We start from the raw sequence: 13364 nt of genomic DNA, 5'->3' as shown, positions 1-13364 counted from the left end.
CTTTCAGAAAATCGAAATCAACCTAATTTCACGAGGGTAGAAGATTGTCATTCAACACAGTCGTGTTTAAGACTGACCAGAAGACCAAATAAAAAACAGAAAAATCCCATTGATACCTGTCTACATTAATTCTAGAAAGACTGATATTAGCAGTATTCCAGTCCAGCACTTCTCTACTGCGGTCTGCTGAATCTTCTAAACCTTTAAGATGTCTTGTATCTAGGCATTGGTGAAGACTGAATTCACGACCCCTGGTTTAAAAGACCAGTGCTCTGACCACTGAGCTACAAGGACTGCCACATCACTAAATAGCTTTCTAAAAATCGAAAACAACCTAATTTTGGGAGTGTAGAAGATTGTTATCCAGAACAGTTAAGTTGAAGACAGACAAGAAGACCAAATCAAAAACAGCAAGATGCCAGTGATACCTGTCTACATTAATTCTAGACAGACTCATATTAACAGAAAACTTCCTGTTCAGAACTGCTTTACTGCAGTCTGATGAATCTTCTAAACTATTAAGATGTCTTGTATCTAGGCCTTGGTGAGAATTGAACTCACGACCCCTGGTTTACAAGACCAGTGCTCTGACCACTGAGCTACAAGGCCTGCCAACACTCCTAAATATCTTTCTAAAAATCGAAATCAACCTAATTTCGCGAGGGTACAAGATTGTTATTCAGAACAGTTGAGTTGAAAACTGACCAGAAGACCAAATCAAAAACATCAAGATCAAGATCTCATTGATACATGTCTACAAATCTTGACCGACTCATTTCAACAGAAGACTTCCTGTCCAGCACTTCTTTACTGCGGACTGACGGATTTTCTAAACTATGAAAATTTCTTCTATCTAGGCCTTGGTGACAGTTGAACTCACGTCCCTTGGTTTACATGACCAGTGCTCTCACCACTGAGCTACAAGGCCTGCCAACACTACTAAATATCTTTTTAAAAATCGAAATCAACCTAATTTTGCAAGGGTACAAGATTGTCATTCAAAACAGTCGAGTTTAAAACTGACCAGAAGACCAGATCAAAAACAGCAATATCCCATTGATACCTGTGTACATTAATTCTAGACAGACTGAAATTAGCAGAAGACTTCCTGTCCATCCCTTCTCTACTGCATTCTGCTGAATCTTCTAAACTATTAAGAAGTCTTTTATCTAGGCCTTGATGAGAATTGAACTCATGACCCCTGGTTTACTAGTCCAGTGCTCTGAGCACTGAGCTACAAGGCCTGTCAACTTTCTCAAATAGCTTTCTAAAAATCGAAATCAACCTAATTTCGCGAGGGGAGAAGATTGTTATTCAGAACAGTTGAGTTGAAGACTGACCAGAAGACAAAATCAAAAACAGCAAGATGCCATTGATATCTGTCGACAATAATTCCAGAGAGACTTGTATGAACAGAAGACTTCCTGTCTAGCACTTCTTTACTGCAGTCTGCTGAATCTTCTAAACTATTAAGAAGTCTTTTATCTAGGCCTTGAAGAGAATTGAACTCACGACCCCTGGTTTACTAGACCAGTGCTCTGACCACTGAGCTCAAAGGACTGCCAACACTGCTAAATATCTTTCTGAAAATCGAAATCAACCTAATTTCACGAGGGTAGAAGATTGTCATTCAAAACAGTCGTGTTTAAGAGTGACCAGAAGACCAAATCAAAAACAGAAACATCCCATTGATACCTGTCTACATTAGTTCTAGACAGACTGATATTAGCAGAAGTATTCCAGTCCAGCACTTCTCTACTGCGGTCTGCTGAATCTTCTAAACTTTTAAGATGTCTTGTATCTAGGCATTGGTGAAGACTGAACTCATGACCCCTGGTTTATGAGACCAGTGCTCTGACCACTGAGCTACAAGGACTGCCACATCACTAAATAGCTTTCTAAAAATCGAAAACAACCTAATTTTGGGAGTGTAGAAGCTTGTTATTCAGAACAGTTAAGTTTAAGACAGACAAGAAGACCAAATCAAAAACAGCAAAATGCCAGTGATACCTGTCTACAATAATTCCAGACAGAAATGTGTTAACAGAAGACTTCCTGACAAGAAATTATTTACTGCAGTCTGATGAATCTTTTTAACTATTAAGACATCTTCTATCTAGGCCATGGTGAGAATTGAACTCACGACCTCTGGTTTACAAGACCAGTGCTCTGACCACTGAGCTACAAGGCCTGCCACTGCGCCTAAATATCTTTCTAAAAATCAAAATCAACCTAATTTCGCGAGGGGAGAAGATTGTTATTCAGAACAGTTGAGTTGAAAACTGACCAGGAGACCAAATCAAAAACATCAAGATCAAGATCTCATTGATACATGTCTACAAATCTTGACCGATTCATTTCAACAGAAGACTTCCTGTCCAGCACATCTTTACTGCGGACTGATGGATTTTCTAAACTATGAAAATTTCTTCTATCTAGGCCTTGGTGACAGTTGAACTCACGTCCCTTGGTTTACATGACCAGTGCTCTCACCACTGAGCTACAAGGCCTGCTAACACTACTAAATATCTTTTTAAAAATCGAAATCAACCTAATTTTTGCAAGGGTACAAGATTGTCATTCAAAACAGTCGAGTTTAAAACTGACCAGAAGACCAGATCTAAAACAGCAACATCCCATTGATATCTGTCTACATTAATTCTAGACAGACTAATATTAGCAGAAGACTTCCTGTCCATCACTTCTCTACTGCCTTCTGCTAAATCTTCTAAACTATTAAGAAGTCTTTTATCTAGGCCTTGATGAGAATTGAACTCATGACCCCTGGTTTACTAGACCAGTGCTCTGACCACTGAGCTACAAGGCCTGCCAACTATCTCAAATAGCTTTCTAAAAATCGAATTCAACCTAATTTCGCGAGGGGAGAAGATTGTTATTCAGAACAGTTGAGTTGAAGACTGACCAGAAGACAAAATCAAAAACAGCAAGATGCCATTGATATCTGTCTACAATAATTCCAGACAGACTTGTATTAACAGAAGACTTCCTGTCTAGGACTTCTCTACTGCAGTCTGCTGAATCTTCTAAACTATTAAGAAGTCTTTCGTCTAGGCCTTGAAAAGAATTGAACTCATTACCCCTGGTTTACTAGACCAGTGCTCTGACCACTGAGCTCAAAGGACTGCCAACACTGCTAAATATCTTTCGGTAAATCGAAATCAACCTAATTTCACGAGGGTAGAAGATTGTCATTCAAAACAGTCGTGTTTAAAACTGACCAGATGACCAGATCAAAAACAGCAACATCCCATTGATCCCTGTCTACATTAATTCTAGACAGACTGATATTAGCAGAAGTATTCCAGTCCAGCACTTCTCTACTGCGGTCTGCTGAATCTTCTAAACTTTTAAGATGTCCTGTCTCTAGACATTGGTGAAGACTGAACTCACGACTCCTGGTTTATAAGACCAGTGCTCTGACCACTGAGCTACAACAACTGCCACATCACTGAATAGCTTTCTAAAATCGAAAACAACCTAATTTTGGGAGTGTAGAAGATTGTTATTCAGAACAGTTAAGTTTAAGACAGACAAGAAGACCAAATCAAAAACAGCAAAATGCTAGTGATACCTGTCTACAATAATTCCAGACAGAATTGTATTAACAGAAGACTTCCTGTCCAGAAATTCTTTACTGCAGTCTGATAAACCTTCTTAACTATTAAGATGTCTTCAATCTAGGCCTTGGTGAGAATTGAACTCACGACCCCTGGTTTACAAGACCAGTGCTCTGACCACTGAGCTACAAGGCCTGCCAACACTTCTAAATATCTTTCTAAAAATCGAAATCAACCTAATTTCGCGAGGGGAGAAGATTGTTATTCAGAACAGTTGAGTTGAAAACTGACCAGGAGACCAAATCAAAAACATCAAGATCAAGATCTCATTGATACATGTCTACAAATCTTGACCGACTCATTTCAACAGAAGACTTCCTGTCCAGCAAATCTTTACTGCGGACTGATGGATTTTCTAAACTATGAAAATTTCTTCTATCTAGGCCTTGGGGACAGTTGAACTCACGTCCCTTGGTTTACATGACCAGTTCTCTCACCACTGAGCTACAAGGCCTGCCAACACTACTAAATATCTTTTTAAAAATCGAAATAACCTAGTTTTTGCAAGGGGTACAAGATTGTCATTCAAAACAGTCGAGTTTAAAACTGACCAGAAGACCAGATCAAAAACAGCAACATCCCATTGATACCTGTCTACATTAATTCTAGACAGACTAATATTAGCAGACTTCCTGTCCATCACTTCTCTACTGCCTTCTGCTGAATCTTCTAAACTATTAAGAAGTCTTTTATCTAGGCCTTGATGAGAATTGAACTCATGACCCCTGGTTTACTAGACCAGTGCTCTGACCACTGAGCTACAAGGCCTGCCAACTATTTCAAATAGCTTTTTAAAAATCGAAATCAACCTAATTTCGCGAGGGGAGAAGATTGTTATTCAGAACAGTTGATTTGAAGACTGACCAGAAGACAAAATCAAAAACAGCAAGATGCCATTGATATCTGTCTACAATAATTCCAGACAGACTTGTATTAACAGAAGACTTCCTGTCTAGCACTTCTTTACTGCAGTCTGCTGAATCTTCTAAACTATTAAGAAGTCTTTTGTCTAGGCCTTGAAGAGAATTGAACTCATTACCCCTGGTTTACTAGACCAGTGCTCTGACCACTGAGCTCAAAGGACAGCCAACACTGCTAAATATCTTTCTGAAAATCGAAATCAACCTAATTTCACGAGGGTAGAAGATTGTCATTCAAAACAGTCGTGTTTAAGACTGACCAGAAGACAAAATCAAAAACAGAAACATCCCATTGATACCTGTCTACATTAATTCTAGACAGACTGATATTAGCAGAAGTATTCCAGTCCAGCACTTCTCTACTGCGGTCTGCTGAATCTTCTAAACTTTTAAGATGTCTTGTATCTAGACATTGGTAAAGACTGAACTCACGACTCCTGGTTTATAAGACCAGTGCTCTGACCACTGAGCTACAAGGACTGCCACATCACTAAATAGCTTTCTAAAATCGAAAACAACCTCATTTTGGGAGTGTAGAAGATTGTTATTCAGAACAGTTAAGTTTAAGACAGACAAGAAGACCAAATCAAAAACAGCAAGATGGCAGTGACACCTGTCTACAATAATTCCAGACAGAATTGTATTAATAGAAGACTTCCTGTCCAGAAATTCTTTACTGCAGTCTGATAAATCTTCTTAACTATTAAGATGTCTTCAATCCAGGCCTTGGTGAGAATTGAACTCAAGACCCCTGGTTTACAAGACCAGTGCTCTGACCACTGAGCTACAAGGCCTGCCAACACTTCTAAATATCTTTCTAAAAATCGAAATCAACCTAATTTCGCGAGGGGAGAAGATTGTTATTCAGAACAGTTGAGTTGAAAACTGACCAGGAGACCAAATAAAAAACATCAAGATCTCATTGATACATGTCTACAAATCTTGACCGACTCATTTCAACAGAAGACTTCCTGTCCAGCACATCTTTACTGCGGACTGATGGATTTTCTAAACTATGAAAATTTCTTCTATCTAGGCCTTGGTGACAGTGGAACTCACGTCCCTTGGTTTACATGACCAGTGCTCTCACCACTGAGCTACAAGGCCTGCCAACACTACTAAATATCTTTTTAAAAATCGAAATCAACCTAATTTTTGCAAGGGTACAAGATTGTCATTCAAAACAGTCGAGTTTAAAACTGACCAGAAGACCAGATCAAAAACAGCAACATCCCATTTATCCCTGTCTACATTAATTCTAGACAGACTAAAATTAGCAGAAGACTTCCTGTCCATCACTTCTCTACTGCCATCTGCTGAATCTTCTAAACTATTAAGAAGTCTTTTATCTAGGCCTTGATGAGAATTGAACTCATGACCCCTGGTTTACTAGACCAGTGCTCTGACCACTGAGCTACAAGGCCAGCCAACCATCTCAAATAGCTTTCTAAAAATCGAAATCAACCTAATTTTGCGAGGGGAGAAGATTGTTATTCAGAACAGTTGAGTTGAAGACTGACCAGAAGACAAAATCAAAAACAGCAAGATGCCATTGATATCTGTCTACAATAATTCAAGACAGACTTGTATTAACAGAAGACTTCCTGTCTAGCACTTCTTTACTGCAGTCTGCTGAATCTTCTAAACTATTAAGAAGTCTTTTGTCTAGGCCTTGAAGAGAATTGAACTCATTACCCCTGGTTTACTAGACCAGTGCTCTGACCACTGAGCTCAAAGGACTGCCAACACTGCTAAATATCTTTCTGAAAATGGAAATCAACCTAATTTCACGAGGGTAGAATATTGTCATTCAAAACAGTCGTGTTTAAGACTGACCAAAAGACCAAATCAAAAACAGAAACATCCCATTGATACCTGTCTACATTAATTCTAGACAGACTGATATTAGCAGAAATATTCCAGTCCAGGACTTCTCTACTGCGGTCTGCTGAATCTTCTAAACTTTTAAGATGTCTTGTATCTAGACATTGGTAAAGACTGAACTCACGACTCCTGGTTTAAAAGACCAGTGCTCTGACCACTGAGCTACAAGGACTGCCACATCACTAAATAGCTTTCTAAAATCGAAAACAACCTAGTTTTGGGAGTGTAGAAGATTGTTATTCAGAACAGTTAAGTTTAAGACAGACAAGAAGACCAAATCAAAAACAGCAAAATGGCAGTGATACCTGTCTACAATAATTCCAGACAGAATTGTACTAATAGAAGACTTCCTGTCCAGAAATTCTTTACTGCAGTCTGATAAATCTTCTTAACTATTAAGATGTCTTCAATCTAGGCCTTGGTGAGAATTGAACTCAAGACCCCTGGTTTACAAGACCAGTGCTCTGACCACTGAGCTACAAGGCCTGCCAACACTTCTAAATATCTTTCTAAAAATCGAAATCAACCTAATTTCGCGAGGGGAGAAGATTGTTATTCAGAACAGTTGAGTTGAAAACTGACCAGGAGACCAAATAAAAAACATCAAGATCTCATTGATACATGTCTACAAATCTTGACCGACTCATTTCAACAGAAGACTTCCTGTCCAGCACATCTTTACTGCGGACTGATGGATTTTCTAAACTATGAAAATTTCTTCTATCTAGGCCTTGGTGACAGTGGAACTCACGTCCCTTGGTTTACATGACCAGTGCTCTCACCACTGAGCTACAAGGCCTGCCAACACTACTAAATATCTTTTTAAAAATCGAAATCAACCTAATTTTTGCAAGGGTACAAGATTGTCATTCAAAACAGTCGAGTTTAAAACTGACCAGAAGACCAGATCAAAAACAGCAACATCCCATTGATCCCTGTCTACATTAATTCTAGACAGACTAATATTAGCAGAAGACTTCCTGTCCATCACTTCTCTACTGCCATCTGCTAAACTATTAAGAAGTCTTTTATCTAGGCCTTGATGAGAATTGAACTCATGACCCCTGGTTTACTAGACCAGTGCTCTGACCACTGAGCTACAAGGCCTGCCAAATATTTCAAATAGCTTTTTAAAAATCGAAATCAACCTAATTTCGCGAGGGGAGAAGATTGTTATTCAGAACAGTTGATTTGAAGACTGACCAGAAGACAAAATCAAAAACAGCAAGATGCCATTGATATCTGTCTACAATAATTCCAGACAGACTTGTATTAACAGAAGACTTCCTGTCTAGCACTTCTTTACTGCAGTCTGCTGAATCTTCTAAACTATTAAGAAGTCTTTTGTCTAGGCCTTGAAGAGAATTGAACTCATTACCCCTGGTTTACTAGACCAGTGCTCTGACCACTGAGCTCAAAGGACTGCCAACACTGCTAAATATCTTTCTGAAAATCGAAATCAACCTAATTTCACGAGGGTAGAAGATTGTCATTCAAAACAGTCGTGTTTAAGACTGACCAGAAGACGAAATCAAAAACAGAAACATCCCATTGATACCTGTCTACATTAATTCTAGACAGACTGATATTAGCAGAAGTATTCCAGTCCAGCACTTCTCTACTGCGGTCTGCTGAATCTTCTAAACTTTTAAGATGTCTTGTATCTAGACATTGGTGAAGACTGAACTCACGACTCCTGGTTTATAAGACCAGTGCTCTGACCACTGAGCTACAAGGACTGCCACATCACTAAATAGCTTTCTAAAAAATCGAAAACAACCTAATTTTGGGAGTGTAGAAGATTGTTATTCAGAACAGTTAAGTTTAAGACAGACAAGAAGACCAAATCAAAAACAGCAAAATGCCAGTGATACCTGTCTACAATAATTCCAGACAGAAATGTATTAACAGAAGACTTCCTGTCCAGAAATTCTTTACTGCAGTCTGATAAATCTTCTTAACTAATAAGATGTCTTCAATCTAGGCCTTGGTGAGAATTGAACTCACGACCCCTGGTTTACAAGACCAGTGCTCTGACCACTGAGCTAAAAGGCCTGCCAACACTGCTAAATATCTTTCTGAAAATCGAAATCAACTTAATTTCACTAGGGTTGAAGATTGTCATTACAAACAATCAAGTTTAAGACTGACCAGAAAACCAAATTAAAAACAGAAACATCCCATTGATACGTGTCTACATTAATTCTAGTCAGACTGATATTAACAGAAGTATTCCAGTCCAGCACTTATCTACTGCGGTCTGCTGAATCTTCTAAACCTTTAAGATGTCTTGTATCTAGGCCTTGGTGACAGTTGAACTCACCTCCCTTGGTTTACATGACCAGTGCTCTCACCACTGAGCTACAAGGACTGCCACATCACTAAATAGCTTTCTAAAAATCGAAAACAACCTAATTTTGGGAGTGTAGAAGATTGTTATTCAGAACAGTTGAGTTTAAGACAGACAAGAAGACCAAATCAGAAACAGCAAAATGCCAGTGATACCTGTCTACAATAATTCCAGACAGAAATGTATTAACAGAAGACTTCCTGTCCAGAACTTCTTTACTGCAGCCTGATGAATCTTCTTAACTATTAAGACGTCTTCTATCTAGGTCTTGTTGAGAAATGAACTCACGATCCCTGGTTTACGAGACCAGAACACTGACTACTGAGCTAAAAGGCGAGCCAACATTCTCAAATAGTTTTCTAAAAATCAAAAACAACCTAATTTGTATAGACTTGTATTAACAGAAGACTCCCTGTCTAGCACTTCTTTACTGTAGTCTGTTGAATCTTTTAAACTATTAAGAAGTCTTCTATCTATGTCTTGTTGAGAAATGAACTCACGATCCCTGGTTAACGAGACCAGTGCTCTGACTACTGAGCTACAAGGCCAGCCATACTTGCTAAATAGCTTTCTAAAAATCGAAACCAACCTAATTCCACGGGTGAAGAAGAATGTTATTCAGAACAGTTGAGTTTCAGACTGACCAGAAGACCAAATAAAAAACAGCAACATGAATATCCCATTAATACCTGTCCACATGAATTCTAGACAGACTCATTTAAACAGAAGACTTCCTGTCCAGCACTTCTTTATTGCAGTCAGATGAATCTTCTAATCTATTAAGATGTCTTCCATCTAGGACTTGGTGAGAATTGAACTCACGACCCTTGGCTTACAAGACCAGTGCTCTGACCATTGATCCACAAGGCCTGCCACCATCTTTAAATAGCTTTCTAAAAATCGAAATGAACCTAATTTCGCGAAGTTAGAAGATTGTTATTCAGAACAATTGAGTTTAAGACTAACCAGAAGACCAAATCAAAAACATCAAAATATGGTAACTGTTAAATGCTCTGTATTTATATAGCGCTTTTCAAGTCACTGAAGACCTCCCAAAGCGCTTTACAATGCGCGTCACACCCATTCACACACACACCGATAGCTGCAAAAATCATGCAAGGCGCCTACCTGCGTTTTTCAAGGATATGGGATATGTTTTCCCTTTTTTAACGAAAAATTACAACTTTTTTTTTAAATCAGACAAAAATTATCCGCCAATGAAATAAGACATGTTTTACTGCGTCACAACTTTTTTTCATTTTTTTTTTGTAAAATAAGAAAATGTTAAAAAAGAGCTAACTTTAATTTTACTTTTTATTCATATTTTTTTCAGGGTAATCTTCAGCAACTTAGTCAAACAAAATTAGTTATAAAAACAACTAGTAGATAATTAGAATATAAAAATTGAAACATGTTTCTGCTGCCACCTACTGATATGGATGAATCTTAGTTACTTAGCTGATCACTGGAAGAAAGGTGTTATTTTCGATTGTTCTCAGTTATTTTCGATTGTTCTCAGCTTAGGGATGCTGCTGGAAAAGTGAATTTCCCTTCGGGGATGAATAAAGTATCTATCTATCTATCTATCTATCTATCTATCTATCTATCTATCTATCTATCTATCTATCTATCTATCTATCTATCTATATACTGATTAATGGCATGTGTTGTTTTTTGTTTTTGTTTTTGCAAAGACAAAATGAGACCAATTTCTGTGTGACACTGATATAGCCCTTAATCACAGAGTCTTCAAGGGCTGCACTGGCCACAAATATGGTAGATACAACATCCCCTGATCTCAAACGTTAATAAGAGCAAGGAGGAAAACAGCATGCATAAAATTAAGACACTTTGAGAAGGAGATAATCCTTTTTCTGTGATGACCAGGCTGCAATGGGTGTTGCATAGACAAAACATAGTCAAAATCAGCAATTAACATAAAAGGTGAAAAATGTGCAAAAAGTCCCAGACAAACACATACACAAAATGTACGTACATGCATACATACTGAAGGATTTTATACATTTGACTATAAAGGATTTTGTACGATCGAATACAAATTACATTTAATGCAAAAGATATTCACTGGCGGAGCTGCGGTGCGAGGTCAGTGCAACCTAGTAGAGAATATTGTTTACAGGAGGCTGATAAGATATTCAGCACATCTAGACGTGGAGGGGCCCTGATGACGGAGGACGGCAGGCATTGTTTTGATAAACGCTCTGCTGTTTTGAGTTTTCCCAGACATCGAGGCGAGGTGGTGGAGCCCACGTGGGGGCTTTCCTGGCACGCCCATGGGAGGAGCCGGCACACCAGCTTGCGGAAAACGTGGGCAGAGAAGGGAAGGCAGGAGAACGAGATAGGGGGCTTGACAGAGACTCGAGAGACACTAATTCGACAATAATTCGGCTAATTCGGCCATATTCGATGGAGTTCACTTAGTTAATTTGTTTAAGAAATTAAATCTGCCCCCTTTTGGAAATGCCGGTCTCTTTTCCATATTTTCCTTCAAGAAACGAGTGCGCATTGTTAGCTGAATGTAGGTTGGGTTTGGTAAATGGAGTCAGATAACTAATTCGAACAATTTGGTAAATGATACATTTTGATGTTTAATTCCTAACAATTTATGAACTAAATTTGTCTTTTGTAAATTGGTCCTTATTCCTGCAGAAAAAAAGATAAGCTGAAAAAATACTTTCTCACGAACATAATTTAAGGAGTGATTCTTCTTACAATGTGAATTATAATTGCAGTAGAACTTTCCCAACAACATCGATTAAAAACAGTCTCAACTACTGTATTTTGCTATGTTTTCATTTTTCCTAAACATTTTTTCATTGTAACATTACTTAGCCATTTTTTATGATCTTTTTTAAAAGTGTATTTTCTGGTAATTCTATGGTTTTTGTTTTTTTTATGATTGCCACTAGAGATTTGGCTTTTTGGTAAGGGGGGTGATGGACATTTCAAACTTTGGAATTCAAAGCCATTATGTTATTCATGTTCTTATTAATTTCATGTTTGCTTTTGTTTTGCCTTCCTGGCTTTACTGGGAAATCGACATGTAGTCTAGAGACTAGTAATAATGATTCCCTTTTAATGAACAATGTGTTAAGGGACTGTGTGTAATATTTAGTGCCTCCTAGAGTCAAAAAAGACATCACTCATTGCAAAAACCCGCGATATTGATTCAAATAATAATATTTTTTTTTTAAACTATCATATAAATGTGAATTTTTTAAATGATCGTAGGTCAAGAAATTTGTATGTATTTGAGATAAAATGAGGCTCATCTAGAGGAGGCTGACATGATTGTCTGCCATCCTGCTGCTAAAGGTACCAAAAGAATACAAAAAGCTTGGCAAAAAAAGAAAAGAAAAATATTGTGGTTTTGTCATTTTGAGTCTCTGTTGCTTGTATTCTTCCTCGTGCTTTGTAGCACTTGTTTTCATTTGCACGGTACGTCAACAGTCACATAGAGTGGTCAAATTTCACACATAGTTAGAGGTAAGGGCTCAAGCCTGAGTCTGAACCCGACCAGGAATTCGGGTTGGGCCTAAAATGTCAATCAATACATACGGGTTCGGGGCGGGCCTCTTTCTCGCTGACTAATGACGTGTGAACAATAACGGTTGAATAATTAGAAAAGAAAAAAGTCAGGGAGAGAGAAGCCAGGTCCATATCCTCACACATAGAATATGAAAATTTGGGTTACATTTAGATCCTTCAAATAAACTCAATTGGTTGGGCTCGGGCTGGAGCTTTTTGGGGATCTGAACTCTACACACTGTCCTTTTAACATTATTATTATAATACTACAGGCACATGATGGAATAAAACAGCCCTCCATCATTTCATTAACTGCAATGCTTATCCCTAGTAGGGTCATGGGAGTGCTGGAGCCCACCCCAGCCATCATAGGGCAGTGGACACCCTGAACTGGTAGCCAGCCAGTCGCAGGGCACACAGAGACAGAAAACTCGCAAGCTGATTCCCACCTAGGAACAATTTGGATTGGCCAATTGACCTGGCAAGCATGTTTTTGGAATGTGGGAGGAAACCGGAGTGCCCGAAAAAAACCCCACGCAAGCACAGGGAGAGCATGCAAACTTGGTACGGGAAGGCTGCAGTAGCAGAAATTGAACCCTGGCCTTCAGCACTGTGGGACTCAGCCGCTGTTCCGCCTGGTATAAAACATATAAATAAAAATGTTGCCATGTGAAGCTTTTTACACCAAATAAAGTACAGTACGTTTAATTGGGGACATTGAATCAAAATCAAATCTAAAATAAAAAAAAGATAAATAAGAATATCGATGAATGGAAAATGAAAGCTATAATAAAAAAGAAAAATGATCAAATACACAATAACGACAGCAAAAAAAAAATCCAACAAAAACATGTAAACTGATGTTGCTTTAAGTTCTCTTTTGGTGCCTGGTGGACATCTCCGCTCAGGAGCTCCTCCTAGCGGCTCACAGCGTAAGCTCCGGGCGGCGAGGGGGAGGAAGAGCGGTGGGGAAGGAGTGTTGGGGGGCGGGTGACTTGAATGAGGGAGGGAAATAAAGATGGG

The 13364-nt window shown here is 38.6% G+C and overlaps 13 non-coding genes across 13 annotated transcripts; all 13 read right to left on the bottom strand.

Moving 5' to 3' along the window:
- Positions 1-536: 536 nt before the first annotated feature.
- Positions 537-609, bottom strand: trnat-ugu (transfer RNA threonine (anticodon UGU)). The gene has a single exon. It is a non-coding gene; the product is annotated as a tRNA-Thr (tRNA).
- Positions 610-855: 246 nt separating this feature from the next.
- On the bottom strand, positions 856-928 carry trnat-ugu (transfer RNA threonine (anticodon UGU)). The gene has a single exon. It is a non-coding gene; the product is annotated as a tRNA-Thr (tRNA).
- Positions 929-1171: 243 nt separating this feature from the next.
- On the bottom strand, positions 1172-1244 carry trnat-agu (transfer RNA threonine (anticodon AGU)). Its single transcript has one exon. It is a non-coding gene; the product is annotated as a tRNA-Thr (tRNA).
- An 874-nt stretch (positions 1245-2118) lies between these two features.
- trnat-ugu (transfer RNA threonine (anticodon UGU)) lies at positions 2119-2191 on the bottom strand. Its single transcript has one exon. It is a non-coding gene; the product is annotated as a tRNA-Thr (tRNA).
- Positions 2192-2437: 246 nt separating this feature from the next.
- On the bottom strand, positions 2438-2510 carry trnat-ugu (transfer RNA threonine (anticodon UGU)). The gene has a single exon. It is a non-coding gene; the product is annotated as a tRNA-Thr (tRNA).
- A 244-nt stretch (positions 2511-2754) lies between these two features.
- trnat-agu (transfer RNA threonine (anticodon AGU)) lies at positions 2755-2827 on the bottom strand. Its single transcript has one exon. It is a non-coding gene; the product is annotated as a tRNA-Thr (tRNA).
- An 873-nt stretch (positions 2828-3700) lies between these two features.
- trnat-ugu (transfer RNA threonine (anticodon UGU)) lies at positions 3701-3773 on the bottom strand. Its single transcript has one exon. It is a non-coding gene; the product is annotated as a tRNA-Thr (tRNA).
- Positions 3774-4333: 560 nt separating this feature from the next.
- trnat-agu (transfer RNA threonine (anticodon AGU)) lies at positions 4334-4406 on the bottom strand. The gene has a single exon. It is a non-coding gene; the product is annotated as a tRNA-Thr (tRNA).
- An 873-nt stretch (positions 4407-5279) lies between these two features.
- trnat-ugu (transfer RNA threonine (anticodon UGU)) lies at positions 5280-5352 on the bottom strand. Its single transcript has one exon. It is a non-coding gene; the product is annotated as a tRNA-Thr (tRNA).
- A 557-nt stretch (positions 5353-5909) lies between these two features.
- On the bottom strand, positions 5910-5982 carry trnat-agu (transfer RNA threonine (anticodon AGU)). Its single transcript has one exon. It is a non-coding gene; the product is annotated as a tRNA-Thr (tRNA).
- An 873-nt stretch (positions 5983-6855) lies between these two features.
- Positions 6856-6928, bottom strand: trnat-ugu (transfer RNA threonine (anticodon UGU)). Its single transcript has one exon. It is a non-coding gene; the product is annotated as a tRNA-Thr (tRNA).
- A 548-nt stretch (positions 6929-7476) lies between these two features.
- trnat-agu (transfer RNA threonine (anticodon AGU)) lies at positions 7477-7549 on the bottom strand. Its single transcript has one exon. It is a non-coding gene; the product is annotated as a tRNA-Thr (tRNA).
- Positions 7550-8424: 875 nt separating this feature from the next.
- On the bottom strand, positions 8425-8497 carry trnat-ugu (transfer RNA threonine (anticodon UGU)). The gene has a single exon. It is a non-coding gene; the product is annotated as a tRNA-Thr (tRNA).
- Positions 8498-13364: the final 4867 nt, after the last annotated feature.

Source organism: Urocampus carinirostris, chromosome 13 (assembly GCF_059441175.1).
Source record: "Urocampus carinirostris isolate Australia breed hairy pipefish chromosome 13, RoL_Ucar_1.0, whole genome shotgun sequence".
NCBI lineage: Eukaryota > Metazoa > Chordata > Actinopteri > Syngnathiformes > Syngnathidae > Urocampus > Urocampus carinirostris.
Note: the sequence above shows the minus strand (reverse complement) of the source record. Positions and strands in the feature narration are given on the sequence as shown.